The 17317-nt window shown below is 48.4% G+C and overlaps 1 protein-coding gene across 1 annotated transcript in view; it reads right to left on the bottom strand.

Annotated features, from left to right (window-relative positions):
* BAHCC1 (BAH domain and coiled-coil containing 1) overlaps positions 1-13605 on the bottom strand; it is a 118556-nt gene extending 104951 nt beyond the window's left edge. The window contains exon 1 of the mRNA XM_081849473.1: positions 12942-13605. The gene's annotated coding sequence lies outside the window, so the exon portion shown is untranslated. The remainder of the gene's footprint in view (positions 1-12941) is intronic.
* Positions 13606-17317: the final 3712 nt, after the last annotated feature.

The following is a 17317-nucleotide window of genomic DNA, read 5'->3' as shown; positions in this document are numbered from 1 at the left end:
TCAAATTAAGGGAATTTAGCACAAGCAGCTGGACGCGTTTACCGGGAGGAAGCAAATTCCAGCTTCCTGGATCCTTTTTGCAGGTCATCATATTTAGGAGCGCAAAAGGCGATCCTAAAACACACTTTAATAAAGTCTCCTTGAAATATAGACAACTTTATTTCCAAGCTGATGTAGTTGGTTGGGGGCGGGGAGGTGTGGACCGTGCAAACAGCAAGCGTTAGGCGCAATCCTATGCGTGTTTACTCTCGGGATTGAAGCATGACCTGGTGGGTATGGGGCCCGATTCTGGACAGTTTGCTCGAAAGCGCAAGTCTCACCTCTGTTAAGATTGCAACTCTGCACAAAATTGCATTCGCAAGCCTAATCACGTCTACTCAGAAGTAAGTCCTGTTGAATTCAATTGGGTTTACTCCCAGGTAAATCGGGTTATGAGGATTGCAGCCGAAGGGCCTTTGGGCGGGAAACTTGGAAAACAGTTGATTACTGACTGTAAAAACAACAACAACAACCAAGGGCGGGACTGCTGCCCCCTCCCCCAGCAATTCCAGGGGTTGGGGGGGAATTAGAAGGGCGAGACTGCAAAACTTCGAAGTGCGGGGATGTGAAGTGGTTCTTAGGCCTTTCTACTCCCCTCCCCTTTTTAACTATTTGTTGGGGGGGCTTGCACGAGGGGGGGTGTAGAGGTTAGAGGAGGGAGGCGGGCTGCTGACCACTCTTTCAGGTGGTGTTTTGTAATGAATGCGCCAGGTCTCCGAGAAAGCAGCGGTTGCCCTGCAGTGGGGAATGGATGGAAGGGTAATTAATGCAAAGTGACTGATTGCTCTTGAAGAAGGCCAGTCCAGTAAAGGGGATTGTCCCTGGTCATTGAAGCGTCCTTTGATTGACACTTTCCTTCCCAGCCCCAAGGCGAAGGCGAGGACCCGAAGGCGCTGCGTTTTGTCACTCGGCTCAGGCCACGGGGGTGCAGAATCTGGACAAAACAGGCTTAGCAAAGATGGTTTTTGTGTGCGCTTCTACGGGATTTTTGTTTGGTTTTTTTTGTGGTGGTGGTTCTGTTTTTAAGGCGAATATATTTCCAGAACCGATAATATAGTAAGAAACTGTGTGTCTGTGTATGTTCCACCCCCTTAAATAATTTCAAATTAAAAAAAAAAGATTAACAAATTGAGAGAGAGAGAGAGATCAGCGAGGGGAATGGAGTCGAGAAACAGATGCGCCCATAAGCGAAGCTGACCAGAAACGAATCTGACCCAACTTGTCTCGATCTAAATCCTGAATCACATCCTGAAGCTTCTCTGTTGTTGTTTTCCTTGTTCTTTTTTTACCATTCTAGGATTCTGATCAGGACAACCTTAGGACTTGCTGGGTCAGGGGCAAAGAACCACCCCCCTTCAATCCACAGTTCCAGATTTTTTTTTTAAATAATAATAATAATAATAATATGAAACGGATGTCCAAGATTCGTATTTTGGCTTCCATATTTGCACCACCTACTCCCCCCCCCGAGTTTCTCTCCCCCCGTCCCTTCCTTCTGTTCACTTCAGATTTTTTTTGTGTGTTTTTCTTTTATTGTTTCAAAACAGTTGTTACAGCAAATAACTTTAGACAGGACTAGTGTATAAACCAGAGGTCTGCTGGCAAATTACCAGTTCACTCGTACTCTGCCTGCTCACTTACACAAAGTGTGTGTGTGTGTGTGTGTGTGTGTGTGTGTGTGTGTGTGTGTGTTTAGAGATAGTTTTGTATTCTCCACGAAGGGAATGGAGGGGGGGAGAGAGAGGAGAGGAGGTAGAAGAGAAAGGGGAAAACTCCATTTAGCTTTTAGATGGGCCGCAAGTACACTGTCAGCAGAAGTTATAGCTTCTCTCCCCCCCTCCCCATTTTTAAAAATCTGTCCAGGGTTAACAAATGTTTTTAATTTAACAGGAGCAAAGCTTCGGTATCTCTCTCAGACTTCCTCCATAAGAGAGCGAAGATAATGGAAGGAGAAATAAATATTTAGAGTAGGCTTCAGAAAGATCGCCTGGCACCCCCCAATATATATATATATATATATATATATATATATATATATATATATATATATATATATTTGTAAATTCGTCCAAAGCCCGCTTAACCGCTACGCTCACCTTTCCTCTCTCTTTTTCCTTTAAAAAAATGATAATGGGTGTTTAGAAGCTGAAGTGAGTGGGATAAATCGATCCAGGATCGATCAGGGTCCCCTGGCGACCCTCATTGCTCCTCCTCAGCAGTAATCCGGATTGGGTTCAGTGGGCGCTTACTCGCAAGTAAGCCTCGCGCAGGCTTGGTCTGCCGCTGCTGCCATTAAGCCGCGCTTGGGACTCCGTTAATATAGCCAGTCTCATGCAGAGAATTAAGCTCGTTTATCTCGGGACACATTAAGAAGATTTGATTCATCTCTCAAGGCCAGATTTAAAAGCCAAACTGTCTCCCTCTCTCTCCTCTCCTCTCTCGAAAGCAATTGCTAGAACTCTGGTTTGGTGATCAGCAAGATCCTGGTCAGTTTCGTTCTCTCTTATAGAGAGAGGGGGGGGGAGTGCCTTGTCAAGGAATCGCGTTTAAAGCAGAACTGGCACAAGGCCTCGCAAATCTCGGTGTCGTGTTCTGTCTGCGAATCAATGAAATCGAAGTATTGAGGGAGGGGGTCGAGCAGATACAGAGCAGGATGCGTGTCCAGCGCGGCTCTTCAGCCCTCAGGGAAATCTCTCTCTCTCACACTCACACACACACTCACACACACACAAAACAACCCTGACATATTTAGAATCGGGCTCTAGCAGAAGCCACTTTTACGTAGGCAGCTCGACTCTCTTTTCAGTCCGGTTTAAAGCCATCTCGCTCCGATCCTTCACGAGCTACTCGGAAGAGGAGAGAATTCTGATTCCCACATCTAAAGCCCAGGCTAGGAACTGCATGGAGACTTGGACCAGATGCAGAAGACTCCAGTGGGCTTCCTTCCCCGTTAGCCCAGGTCTCTGCCACCTGGTCGCGAGTGGTGCCCTTGCCTTTTTTTAATGTTTGCCATCCACCCTGATGAAGACTTCTGGAGAACTCGGAAGTTTGTACACTATTTCGTGGCTTTTTTTGCTTTGGCGAAATAAAGAGGTGGCCTTAAACAATAAAAAAATAAAAAAGGACATTGTTCTCCTCTCCTCTCCCTTTGCGTCTCCCCTCCGCAATTGTCTCCCCGCTGTCAAAACGCACAATGCAGTTTCCTCGGGGCAGGGACTTGCCACCCACTTCCTCCCTTCAAAGAACACCGTGGGTCTGTTATTATCATAATTATTAAGCTGTTCCACATAACTAACTTGCGATCTAAGTTCACAATATCCTTCCCATTTTTTTATGTTTTTATTTGGTAGGTAAAGCGTTTGTTGTGCAGCCCCTTAGCATCTTTTCCTCTGTTATAACGCGCTGGGAGACGAATCTTCACATTAAGTTCAGTATTCAAACAAGCTGGCATTGGCAGAAACGGCAGATTATTCCCTCCTTCGCCCCCGCACCTTTCTTTTTTCCTCAAGGTAACCAACATGAAAACATCTCCTTTTCATGTCCAAATGAATATGCAATCATTTTAAATTCTCAGACCTTAGCTAACCTTCACACTCTGGGGAAATGTGTTAAAATATTGCAATTTAATATCTTTCCATCTGGAAAAGAGAGAAGGAAGGAAGGAAGGAAGGAAGGAAGGAAGGAAGGAAGGAAGGAAGGAAGGACGGGGGACCCCTCCCCCCCAGTATGTCAAATAAAATTATGGATTAACTCAGCACGCTAAATAATTGCCTAATAAGGGCTGGGAGACGCAAATCTTTGCATTTGGGTAATTGTATGTTGGGTGCCTTGCCTAATGCAATTGTTTGGGCCCGGTTCATTGTTCCATGTGCTATTTGGTCAACGAGCAAATTAGAAACAATTTCTTGGCTAGGAAGAATTACTCTTAATTCTTCTCGCGCACAAAACGCTCATTGGAAACCGGGAGGAAGCGGCGCGGAGGAGGGTGCGGGGGGGGACCTACCCACTCAGTACATTTAACAAACTTTTAAAAACGGGCTCCGATTTTCTGGAGTTGGAGAGGTTGGTGGATTAGAGAGGGAAGGAGGGAGAAACGAACGAACAAATGAATGAATGAATGAATGAATGAATGACACGGTACGATCCTGAACGTACATGGAGTACATCCAATGGATCTCTGCGTAAAGAAAGGAAGGCAAAACATTGCAGCAGCTCGTTCCCGGGTTCCTCTGGGGGAAAAAGTATCCGTCCGGTGGGCTCCCGGTCAGTCCACCTCGATTTGTTCGAGGGGGCAGCCCGGATCTCCTTAAAGCCAATGAGCTATCCCGCGATCACACACACACACACACACACACACGTGTCCCCGGGTGGAGGGGAGGCCGAGCACGTGCTGCGTTTTGGCTGCCAACAGCCCCGCGCGAACATGCCCTGTTTTATTTTACATGCTAAAAAACAGACTACTGTAGGATTAAAAAGAGAGAGAGAGAGAAAACCACACGCAAATCCAAACCCTTCGGGGACAGAAACACGGGGGGGGGGGGTTGGCTTTCCGGAGGAGGGGAAGGAAAATAAGACACCTTGGTCGTGCGGTGCACGTCTCTCCGCATCTGCCTCCAAAACCAGCTATTTTCTGAGCTCCCCCGTCCAACCTGGCTCGGCTCGGTCTGAGTACTTCGGCTCAACTGGCTTATGAAGAGCCTGTTCACGGAGGTTTCCTGGTTAAAACCCAGTTGTGCTCCTTCCAAGGAAGGGGAAACCCCACCTCGGATCGGGGCGTCAGGCTCCTTCGGCCATCCTTTTAGATGCCCAGAGCTTCCCTTTTCTCCACCGCCTCCCTTGTCCCACTGAACTGATTCTTGAAAACCTGCCCTCTTCCCCTTATCTAACAAGGACAAAGGCGAGAGGAGGGAAAACCCATTTTATGGGGCGCTCTGTTTGCGCTGCGCCTGCATTAATGTTTTAAAATAAAATATATATAAACACACGATCTAATCTTTTGGGTGGTATGGGGGACAGTTAAAAAGCATAAAAATAAAACAAACGTTTTAGGCTTGTACACGAATCTCTCTCTGACCCAGTTCAGGGGATTCTCTGCTAAAGGTTAGGCCTAGCGCATCTTCAAGAGGGGAAAGGACAGGCTGGGGTGTGTGTACTGGACACAGGGTTTCTAGGGTGTGTGAGTGTGTACACACACACACACATATATTCATATTCATTCATTCCCTAGAAATGAATATATATATATATATATATATATATATATATATATCCCTTATGTTTGCGAAATATCTTGGAGGGGAACCCTGTTCTCCCTTTTGAGGGATGCTCCCCATTTTTGAAATGTTTGCTCCTTTATTCCAAAATTGCTCCATGGACTTTTGGAGGGGAGGAGACATCTTGCATCTTCCCCCCTTCCTTTCCAAAACAAGCAAGCGAACCAAACACCTCCAGTGACACCCACAAAAGCAACTCCTGCGTTGCTGCACCAGGCTTTCCTTCTGGTTCCTTCCACCAGAGGATGCCTGCTTTCCAGGAGTGCCGCTCGCAGTGCGTTGCTGCCTCGGTTCATTCCGCGCCTCGCTTTCCCCGCTGTCTGGAAAGGGGGGCTCCCGAGTCGTCCGAGATGGGCGCAACCCCCTTCCCACTCCAGAACCGGGCAGCAGCTCCTCCGAAGAGCACCAGCCTGCTGACCGGCCTCAGAAAGCCTCAGTCGCTTAAAGAGACTTGCAAGCGAACGAGTGCTGCAGTTTTGTGGTCAGGGATCCCCAGCAAGGTCACCCAGCCCTCTCCAAAACTGACCCCTTTGCCTAATATAGGACACTAGCATAGGCTGGAGATTTAGGCCTTGGGTCATCTTCTTTAGCCTCCCTCCATCTCTCAGGAATGGTCCCTTCAAAGTGAGCTAGACCAGGATCAGGATAGCAGGAAAGTCAAGACAACGCATCTCCCAAGTTTTCCAGATTTTCTGAATCCAGAGCTCGGAAGGAATTCAGATTCTTTGAGAATCCCCCCCCCCCCCGCTAAGATAGACCCATTATTATTATTATTATTATTATTATTATTAAATTAAATATTGTATGTATGTTTGTTGAAGCTGGGAGAATGTAGGAGCTTGCATTATTCATGGGGACCGCAAAGAGTAGTCAGGGAAATGAAAAAGGCGTAGATTTCGGGGGGGGGGAGTGTGCATTGAAGCAAATTCGGCAGGAGCGAGTAGAAATATCAATGATCTGGACAGTCCAATCAGCTGGGAGAAGTGGGGATGGGGGGGAGAGAGAGAACGAGATAGAGGCAGAATCCAAATAGATCTACTCCCTCCCCCCCCCTTTTGATCAAACCTGGACAAGATATCAAATGGTCAAATTCCTCTCCTCCCACCCCCACTCCAACATACTATCTATCTACACACACACACACACACACACACACACACACACACCCATCCCCAGGCAAACACAAAATGTTTTCTGCACTAGGCAGGGAGATCCCCCACTAGCCCCGGTTCTTTATGCATATACAAAGGAAAACTGACAAATTTGTTAATCAAATAAATCTAAATAGATAAAAGTTTATAGTGGCAGACAGACCGATATTGCACGGAGCTTACAACACATTTTTAATCTCAAAAGAGACATCTCTGCTGCTTCCAAAGGCAGGTTTGTGTGTGTGTGTGTGTGTGTGTGTGCACGCGTGCTTACGTGTGAGCGAGGGCTCTTTGCCCACAGCAAGAAGTGATTTCTAACAAATAAGGGGTCCCACTTTGCTCAGAGCTAATGAGCATTTATAACCCACCAAGAATCTTAGTGCACATATATTACACACACACACTATTTACATGCATCCAGTCCGTACAGAGGGCAGCTCAGCCCTGCAGCCTCTCCTCAAATCCCAATGAACTGTACAAGTCATAAGGGAAAGCGTAGTTTAGCTTTAAAAAGAAATTGTGGACAGTGTGAGGGAAGAGGCCAACCTGGCGTAGAATCCCCCCCCCCCCAAAAAAAAGCGTTCTCCGTTGGATCATCCCCAAACAAGGGATTTTAAAAAAGGGAAAGGGTGGGGGCAAGTCGGTGTTCCGGACCCCCAAACCTTGAGCTAAAGCTCTGTTAAATGCAGAGTTGTAATTTGTAGCTAAATATATCCTAGTGTGTTCACACACTGGAAGTATAATTCACTGTGTTTGTTGTGTGAGGTTATCAAGCAACCCGCCCATCTGGGTTAAATTAAAGCGAGTTTAATAAACGATCCCAGGCGTAGCCAAATCTCTCTTTCCATTCTGGAGCCAGATTGATAGGGAGATATACAGCACCGATCGATCGATGGGATACAATTCCCACCTACCCACCCCCACCTTTTTATTTTTGGTTAAGAAAGAGGGAGGTATAGAATTTGAGCTACGGATGGAAAAAGTAGTCCAGGTTTGGGACAAACCTTCGGAGGCAAGAGGCGAGGTGTGGTCTGTGCGCGCCTGTTATTTTAAGAACGAAACCAACTAGCCATCGAGCATCTATAACTTCCCCTCAACGCTTTCTGGATCAAGTTGAGGGTTTGGGCACTTTGGTGATGAGAGATCGCGAATACACAGAAACACACACAGGACCCCCGCCCCCACCTCCCCAAGCTACCTGCAGATGCCGAAATAAAGGTTCCTCGAATGCCATCCACTGTCCCTTCTTTAGAGTCAAGGCAACCTAATCCCAGCAAGTATTTGGGGAAGAAAAGAAGAGTTATTTGGGGTGGGGGTGGGGAGACGAGAGACCGTTTCCCCCGCAAACATGTTGTGACATGTCATAAGGGTGCCTGTTTTGATAAACACATAATTAGTGCCAGGATGTATGAGCAGCTGCGTAAAAAGGCGCAACTTAGATAATAGCCGCCGCTGCTGCTGCAGCAGCACACACCCAAAGAGCGGATTTGCAAAGCTTTTAAAGTGGTCATTAGGGCCCCCATTGGCTGAAGGGGGCCCAGCCGGATGGGGGGGTCAGGTAAATGGGAGCGTGCAGGGAGGGAGGGAACGCCCTCCCCACGCAGACACCCACCCACATCCACACAAAGAAAGGGGGGAGCAGCAAGTGATTCCTAAGGTAGCCTCCACTGGACAGGATACATTGCTGGGGTGGAGTGGGGGGGGGTCCAATCCTTTCTGTCCATTTCTCCCTCCCTCTGCCTTGTTCCCGCGGTGGTGCTGGATGCTTAACTACTTTTATTGTTGTGTAAAGTGAAGGCCCTGGTCTCTCTCTCTCTCTCTCTCACTCTCTCTGTGTGTGTGTGTCAGAAAGACAGACACTTTAGCTTTCCCAGCCAGGGGGCTCCTACCTCCAAGGCTGGCAGGAACGAAGACCACGTAAAAACCCGGTCACCTCCCCCGTCTCCAAATTTGATTTTAGAGCATCCAGAACCCCTTTTTAGAAGGGACCCCTTTTATCGTCTTCATTTTAAAAAAGAAAGGGGGGAGCTCTCTCCTCTCCTGGAATGGTCTTCTGCGATAGAAGGGAGCAACTCAAGGCTCTCCCCACCCCCCAGAAAGGAGGGAGAGGTGCGGGAGGAGGCTGCCAGTGCGGGAGAGAGCGAGGGAGAAGAAGTGTCCGCCGCGCACCTTCCCTCTCCCTCTGCACTGTGGGCTCGTTAAGAATCAATGCAAACTAACTGGATTTGGGGGGGAGGGGCTCCTCCTGCAGAGGCTTTTTTTTTTTACACACACACACTTTAAGCAGGGTCTTCTAGAACCCAAAACACATAAGGGGAGCATTTGAAACGCCATGCCCAGAAGAAGCAGAAGGAAGCCATCCAAGAGACTGGCTGACATCACATCCCTGTTTTTATTCCTCAACTCCCCACTCCTCAAGTCCCCACTCCCCTTTCCACCCCAAGCAACTTTTAACACTCTTAACTTCACGGCTCTCTAATAAAAAACAGCGGCGATGGTTTGCACCGGATTGCTGGTGAAAGACTAAAAGTCACTGAAACTCTCTTGTGTGAGTGAGAAAGAAAGGCGCGCGCGCGCGCGCGCGCGCACACACACACAAAAACGGGGGGGGGGGGCGCACAGCAGCAACTTCGCCAAAGCCCCACGCATTGGTCCTATATTTTTTTTTTCCTATTAAAGATCAATAGATTCTAAGAGAAGCTACAGGAATTAATTTATTTTTTTCTCATGCCATTTTTCCTGCCTTTGATTGCATCGCCCGTTTCCACGCGCTTCCATTCCCCATTTGGTACTAGCAGCCCCTTCTCGCCCACCATGAATACAACCATTGTTACCACGTTGTTAAATTGTACCACGTAAACCTCATGGGGGGACCTTTTCTTTTTTAAGTTCGTGCGTTTCTTGTCTTTCAAAACGGGAGGCATCATATCGTAGCTGTAGCCGGCTCCTCCGCTTCTACATCCATTCTCCCTACCGAAAAACAAGCGGGCGAGAATCTGGGGCCTCCCCTCCTCCCTTTAGACCCCAGATAATCCATGAATGAAATATCGTCTGTACAATAGTCCAGCGGAACTAGATTCAGCCCAGTGTTCGGGGCAGATAATTTTTACATTCTCCTCCTCAATGCAGGACAGAAGACGCCATCGTTTTATACACCTCTTTTTATTCTATTTTTCTGTCCAAAAATGGGGCAAAGGGAGAGACTGGTCATTCTACGCTGAACATTAGGTGGTGGTTGTGGGGAGAAAGTCTTAAGTCCTTCCAAGATTCTCTTATTCTCTCTCTGTCTGCCTCCCTTCCGAAATCAGAGAGGGAACAATACGATCTCTCCTTAATGGAGGTTCTCCCCCCGCTTTAAATTTCTCCATTTCCCCCAAACCTCCTCCCCCTGCTCCCCAAACGGAGCTTCCAGTTTCCTGTTGCAAAGGGGCGGCAAGGGGGGTTAAGGAAAGAAAGAGAGAGAAAAAGAGATCCCCCCCACTCGTCTAGCCTAGAAACGGAGAAAAAAGGAGGCAGGGAAGACCATTGCGTCCCAGGCTGCCTTTGTGCTGCCTCTCCGGGATCGACAGACTAAACAAACCCTTTTCCCGCGCCTCGGCCGTCGCGAGGGAGGGTGAGAGAGAGAGAGATCGTGGGGCGAAAGGATCTTCCGCTCTCCAACTTCGGCTTCCACACAAAGGTAGAAAAGGATCGGAGGAATCTCTTCCGCCTCCCTAGCCTCCTCGGCCTCAAGATACAGGCGCCGGAGCTGTGCGCCCGGGCGTCGGCTAGAACGCAGAAGTTAATTTTATTTTTGTGCATTTTTTACACTGGACTATTTTCCCCTCGGAAACAGGCAAGCGAAGAGCCGCAGCGCCTCCTTCGTCTTGGCCAGCGAGGGAAGAAGCTCCGGCTCGGAGGGGAGCAGCGGCCTCGGCGGGAGACGAAGCTGCTGCGCTCGGCTGGCTCGGAAGCGAGTCGCCGGCCGGCCATCTTCGCGGCCTCTTTGCTTTCTTCCCGCGCTGACCCGCGCCCTCTTTTACCCTGGGTTTGGTTGGTTGGGGAAGCCGCCTTCTGCTCACCTTCCTGGGCTCCGATTCCTCCGAGGAGCAAAAACAAAAGCAAAACAAAAAGAGCCGTATGTATGTTGGGGAGGAAGGAGGGCCGGGAGGAGCAGCAACAGCAGGAGGCCTGGGTTTCTACAAACTCGTCCCCCTCGCCAACGCCGATCGCGCTCTCCCTAGGATCGGTGCGGTTTCGCGATTGGATCCCTGCCCCCCCCCACTTTGAAAAGCGCCCCTCTTATCTTAAGAGTGTGCGATCTCTTTCTGCTTCATCAAAAAGAGATCATACTCGGTGATTGCTAGCAAACTGCGCGCAGAGGCAAATGCTCCCCCCCCCAAAAAATGTCCCCTTTTCACGGCTTAATTAAAAAATAAAGAAATGGGAGAGTTAGGGAGAAAGGTGCCTACGGGGATCCCTGGTCGGTGGAATAAAATAGACAGCAGCAACCAGGGTTTCCCCTCCGTTTCTCCTAGCAGTGGATGAGTTTCACCCATTAATAGAGGAAAAAGCGCCACAATATATGAGCGCACCAGAAAGAGGCAAGGAAACAACGTTTTCACAACAAAATTCCGACCGGCAAGGAAATCTGAAAAGGATCTAGCAAAAGAGGCCTGGGAATGGGGAGAAGGGGACGCCGGGGAGTTGCAAAAAAAGGCTGTCCGGGTCCGAGGCCTCCTTTCTAAAGCACAGTTGCCGCCGCCGCCCCCTCCAGCTGCTGCCGCCTCGCCAGCCCGTCCTTTCACTACCTCTTTTGTTAACAGAAAAGTCAATCCCTTTAATTAAAAATCGTTAAATAAATCTATCTCTTTACTAGCACAAATATACTTTCTATACCGAATTTGCAAAGACATCGATAGGTTTTCGCGCGGCGAGGTCCAGAGATAATTTGATTTGAGGCGGAAGAGAAAATAAAAGAAACAAGAGACTTTAAAATATAACACAGATGCACATCTACATGCTTTTTGGCCTCTTCAGAAAAACAGAAAGTTAATGCTTTTCGTACAGAAACTCCTGGGTCTCTGAGCAAGCCCTTTTTGTCCGAGGCACTGGATTTCTCAGATTTCTTTTCACGGCGCAACCCTGCACATGTTTACTCGGGAGTAAGCGCCCCGGTGCTGCCTATGGGGGTGCTGAGTAAGGCCCGCACCCGGACGAGGGAGTAAGCCTTATTGAAATTACTTGTGAATAAACATGCATCGGATTATTATTGCTCGGTTACTTACTCTTCGAGCGGAAAACAAAAGCGAGGCCTGAACAAAGCAGATCGCAGGGAGCCAAGCTTAAAAACGGGCGTAAAGAAAAAGTCCGGTACTTGGGAGTGTGGCAATTTGGGGAGCGAGGTAGGGTTTTATATTTTTATAAAATGCTTTTGCAAGCAACTTTAGTTCGGGGTTTTGATTATACAAAGAAGGGGGAGAAGAAGGGCAATTTGCGTTTCGATTCAAAGCCTATCTTTAAAACATTGCCTGCGAGTCGCGGCCAAGGTTTGGAAGGGGGTTCTACTTTCCTTCCTGCAACAACGTGGAGGCGCCGCGGATTTTGTTCTAAGCTAAGGCTTTGTAGCTCAGACTGCTGGTACGCTTCAAAAGCAAAACGTCCCCCTTACTATTCTTTTTTAAACGGGGAGCCCTCCTGCCCCCTTCTAAACTGACCACAGTTCTATGCAAGGGCATCACATTAGTTTTATTGTTGTGTACAAAGTTAACAAAAAGGAGGAGGCGAAGGAATGTCCATTTCCACGCAGCCTTGCAAAACGGTGTGGGTTTTGCACCCCGATTTCAAAAATATTAAGAGATAAGCGAGGTGATACCGCTATGGGGAACCAACTCGGGTTTTCTAAGCCTGTTACCTCTCTTTTGTGGGTGCGGGCAGTTTAAGTGGACGTGTGTTTGTTTTTGTGTGTGTGTGTGTGTAACCCCCCCCCCACATTTAAACACAAAACCGTAACTTGGGGGCAATAAATTGTACGCTCTTCCTGAATGAATAAAGTTCCTTTACAGCGCCAAAGTAAATACAGAGCAAAATTGCATTTTGGAGGGAGGGGCATTGCGATATATATATATTTTTCATGTATGAATGAATTGTTTTCATTTTGAGGGGGATTTCGGCTGGGTATGCGCGCGTGGAGGTTTTGAAGGAGAAATCTGCAAGGAGCTTCTTGAGTTACAAGATGGGGGAGAGAGAGAGATGTACAAAAGTGGCAGGCAGGGGCTGGGCGAGTTGGAATGTTTTTGCCATGTGGTGGGGGAGGCAGAAGGCGACATTTCTCTCTCCCCCCCCCCCCCGCTTTGGAATTAAATCTCCATTCATGCGGCAGTTAATGAGAAGGAAAACAGAAGAAGAGAACGCGTTAAAAATAATAAAAAGGGGGGGGACGAGAGAAACTTCACAAATACAAACAATGAGAACAAATCGAGACAAAACAATTACTTACAGATCGCTGCTTTCCTGGGTCAAAGTTCTGTTTAACAAACCGCAGGAACAAACAAAAAAAAAAATCCACTTCACTGTAAAAAAAAGGGGGGGGCCACTGGAGATATCCAAGTCGTGGACTGGAAAACGCCAATATTAGAATACAGGTGATTCCCCCCCCCCCCCTCTCTCTCTCCTTTCCCCGGAGCTCCTTTCTTTCTCTGTCTCTAGAAAGCGGAAACTGGAGATGGTTTTTGCATGTGTGCGCGCAAGATCACAGATCTCTTTTTTTTCCCCCCACACCGCCGCCGAGGCGTTTGAGGATTTGCTTTTTACGGCGACGGCACAGTCCTCTCTCTGGCTGCTGCTGCTGCAGTTGCTGTTGTTATTATTATTATTATTATTACGAATTTGGCATTTAGTCGCGAGTCTTCTGCTCCCACTCCGAGGTCCCCCTCCACTCCTACTTGCCCGTGTGGAGTAAATCCATTCAATTAGGGCACCAAGACGGAGCTGGAGGCTCTATAATCTCAAATTTATGGCCGGATGACGTGCCTCTCTCTCCCACAATGGAGACCAGTGACATTAAACAGAAAATTGATGAGAGAGAAGCGAAATCTAATCTCTTTCCCCCCACTTCTTCCACGCCATTGCTGCTGCTGCTACTCGCTAGCCTTTTTTTCCATGGTTTGGAGCGGCGGGGTGGGGGGCGGGGAGGGCGAGACAGGATTTTCTTGTTGGTTGCGGTGGTGGGTGTGAGAAGGGAGCGCGCTCGGGGTGGGTACGAGAGCAGCACAGTTTATAGTCTCCGGAGGCAAATATGATCCGAACCATTTATTCATTACCCTCTCGCGATCCCTGTACAATTGAGGCATGTGCTAAGAGAGAGCAAGGGGCTTTCGGAGTTTCCGAAATCGCCCCCAATCCTACTTCACGCACATCTTCTCCACTCCCTCTCACCCGCCCCCTTTTTATCTCGCTGTATTTTATTTTGAATCTGCGACTTGGGCTTCGGAGATTTATCTGACTTTTTTTTTTAGTGCAAAGTGGCATTTTCTCACTGGCTCAAGAAATGCAATCGGAACCCCTGCTTTTTTGGATATGTGTGTGTGTTAGGGAGGGACTCTCTCTCTCTCTCAATGTACCACACTTTGGGAGGGAGAGAGAGAGAGGGAAAAAATAAAGAAAATATTCATGCGCAAAAGGAGAAGTTTTCTTTTGGAGCCGGCTACATTCCGCCTCTGTTAGAAGACAGGCGCTATCTAGCTCGTCAACACACATGCATACATACACACAAACATAGAGGAGAGGGAGTGAAGGCGGAGGGAGCGAGGAAGGCGGCGGGGGGGGGGGGACCCCAAGCAGGATCTGTTGGACTAAAGACAAAAGTAACGTCCCTGTTGCAGCTGCAAAGGCAGCGCGGGGGAGGGTGTGCGCGCGGGCGCGTGCGGGGGGGGGGGAGTGAGCAGAGGAAATCCCAGCACCTCCGCGTTCCAAACCAGAAGAGGAAACCGAGATTTGCGTTCCCTGGTTCCTTCTGTGCGTGTGTTGCACAGCCTATCTGCCACACGTACTTCCACAACAGCCAGAGAAGCTCCTATTCACCGCCCCAGCAGCAGGCTCCTCTCAATTAAATCCCTCCCCCACAAGACTCGCAATTTCAGCTACAGAAGACACCCTGCAAGAGCCGGAGGGAGGCCATTTACTTTCAAGTTTCTTTTCTGCCGTCCCTTCTTCTTCCTCTCCGCTCTCCCCCCCCCCCGGCACCTCCCATATCACCGTCCTTGTCTGGAGATGAGTTTACAAACTCCGCGGCTGCTCCCAGCGCCACAGACGTAACAATGGCCCGGTGGAAGAGCTGGATGAATCTAGTGGATTTTGCACTTTTTTCCTTCCAAGGGGGCGGGGGGGGGGACACCGGGAGCTCCCAACTAGCTCCTTCCTCAGCCTCTTTTGTCTGTTCATGCCTGGAAGGTCATCGACATGAGAAGGGTTGCAGAAGCAGCTACCACAGGAGCCAGCCCGGCCTCGTCACAAACTCCCTCAGGACATGGCTTTCCACCTTTCCCTCCCCGGCGCCCCCTCCCTCTCTCCACACACACATGCAAGAGTTCAGTCTTGTAGCAGGGAGTACCATAGGCCTGTAATAAGGGGCAATATTTTCATCTGGTTGGTTTGAAATCCACCACTTTGTAATGAAAATGGTACCTGGACTTGTGGGTATCAATGGGTCAATACGAAGTTCCATAAACGCCAACCAGTGTTCCTGCCTACTTGTTTTTGAGCCGTGCTGCAGCATGCCAGTGAAACTGCTCTCAAACGAATGGATTTTGTGCGTGCTTTTAAATGTTTTCAGCACTGTTTTTAAATCAGTTACTTTATTTAATTGTTTTGTAATGTGTTATATTAATTGTGTGGCTTTAGCTGTATCTGTTTTAATTTATGCAATGAGCCATCTTGAGTCCTGCGCTGGGAGAAAGGCAAGCTAAAAATAAAATAAAGTAAAATAAAATAAAATAAAATAATTCAATACTGCAGTCACAAAGTGATATTAGAGGATCGTCACCGTGCTCACTGGAAGGACAGATCCTGAAACTGAGGCTCCAATACTTTGGCCACCTCATGAGAAGAGAAGACTCCCTGGAAAAGACCCTGATGTTGGGAAAGATGGAGGGCACAAGGAGAAGGGGATGACAGAGGACAAGATGGTTGGACAGTGTTCTCAAAGCTACCAGCATGAGTTTGACCAAATGGCGGGAGGCAGTGGAAGACAGGAGTGCCTGGCATGCTCTGGTCCATGGGGTCACGAAGAGTCGGACATGACTCAATGACTAAACAACAACAACACCGTGTGTGGCTGTGTCCATGTCCAAGGATGCTCATTCCTTAAGTCTTCTTAGAGTATATTATAACCTAGTCTTCTGACACTGCATTGGATGAATGCCTTCAAGATGTTGGCCTTCCAGATGTTGCTGGACTACAGTTCCCATCATCCCTGATCATTGGCCATGCTGGCCGGGGCTGATAGGACTTGGAGTCCAACAGTATCTGGTCTGGTGGACCAAACAAGTCCTCCATACATGCTCTAGATCAGGCATGTCCAAAGTCTGTTTTGGGGGCCTAATCCAGCCCACCGGTCGGTTTAATCCGGTCCCTGTGGCAGTTTATTTCCTGGGGTAAAATCCTAAAAAACTTCAACAACTCCAACCCTAAAAGCTCAACAACTTCAATCCTTTTAAAAAAGGTCAACCACCTTGGTTGGCCCCCATGGCCCTTCACTTCATCAAATCTGGCCCTCTTTGAAAAAAGTTTGGACACCACTGCTCTAGATAATTCCAGGGAATAGTGTTTATGCAAATGACCCTCTAGTCTAGGAAGACAAGACTGAAGTCTGGTTCTGACATTTTGTGTGTTGTTTTTCTTTCCTACGTGCCTTGTTTCCTTGACCTTGTTTTGCCCTTGCCTGCCTTCACACCATGCCTACCTTGAAGAACTATGGTTCGATCCCTTGCTCTCCACCCTCTCTCTTGCCTCTTCCCTACCAGAGTTGCAAGGATGAGTAAGAATACAGATTTGGATGTCTCATTACCTGTTGCTCGGACGCCGCAGGGACTGGAACAAGACCTGACGATATCACTTCCTGTCCCACTGGGACCAGCCGTTTATCATCTTCTCTTGTTGCTCACCTCTCAACGTTAAAGCTCGCATTCTGAGCTCATGGCACCCCTGTTGCACAGCTTGGACCTTCGCGCACAGAAGGGAATTCATGCCGGCTCGATTTCTGAAACAAGAGGTGATATGGGGCTCATTTCCCACAACCTCTCCCCATACTGAAGCCACTCACATGGAAGAGGAGACATTCTTGCCTGCTCAGGTCTGCACAAGTGGTAGGCTCCCTACCACTTGGCAGGCCCCAAATGCTCAGCAAGAGGGTGTTTTTGGCTTGACAGATCTCAAGCCATAGAGTCCAGATTTAATAAGAGGCTATTAATATGTTTTCCCCATATATATATATGCACACACAGTGGTACCTCGGGTTAAGAACTTAATTCGTTCTGGAGGTCCGTTCTTAACCTGAGGTACCACTTTAGTTAATAGGGCCTTCTGCTGCCACCACCGCACAATTTCTGTTCTCATCCTGAAGCAAAGTTCTTAACCCGAGGTACTATTTCTGGGTTAGCAGAGTCTGTAACCTGAAGCGTATGTAATCCGAGGTACCACTGTATATATTTACATGCATTTGTCCCAGTGAAATGTCTCTTGGTGACATTATCTGCCTTCCCTTCCCTTCCCTTCTGCAATGCCAGAGGACCTCATAGACCTCCTATGGGGGCAAAGCAGGAAGTTTCAGACTGATTCTGTAGCTGAGGCCCAGAGAGGCTGTCCTCAGCCCATGGC

Source organism: Podarcis erhardii (assembly GCF_964252035.2).
Source record: "Podarcis erhardii genome assembly, chromosome: 2".
Classification (NCBI taxonomy): domain Eukaryota; kingdom Metazoa; phylum Chordata; class Lepidosauria; order Squamata; family Lacertidae; genus Podarcis; species Podarcis erhardii.
This window is presented reverse-complemented; position numbering and strand designations above follow the sequence as displayed.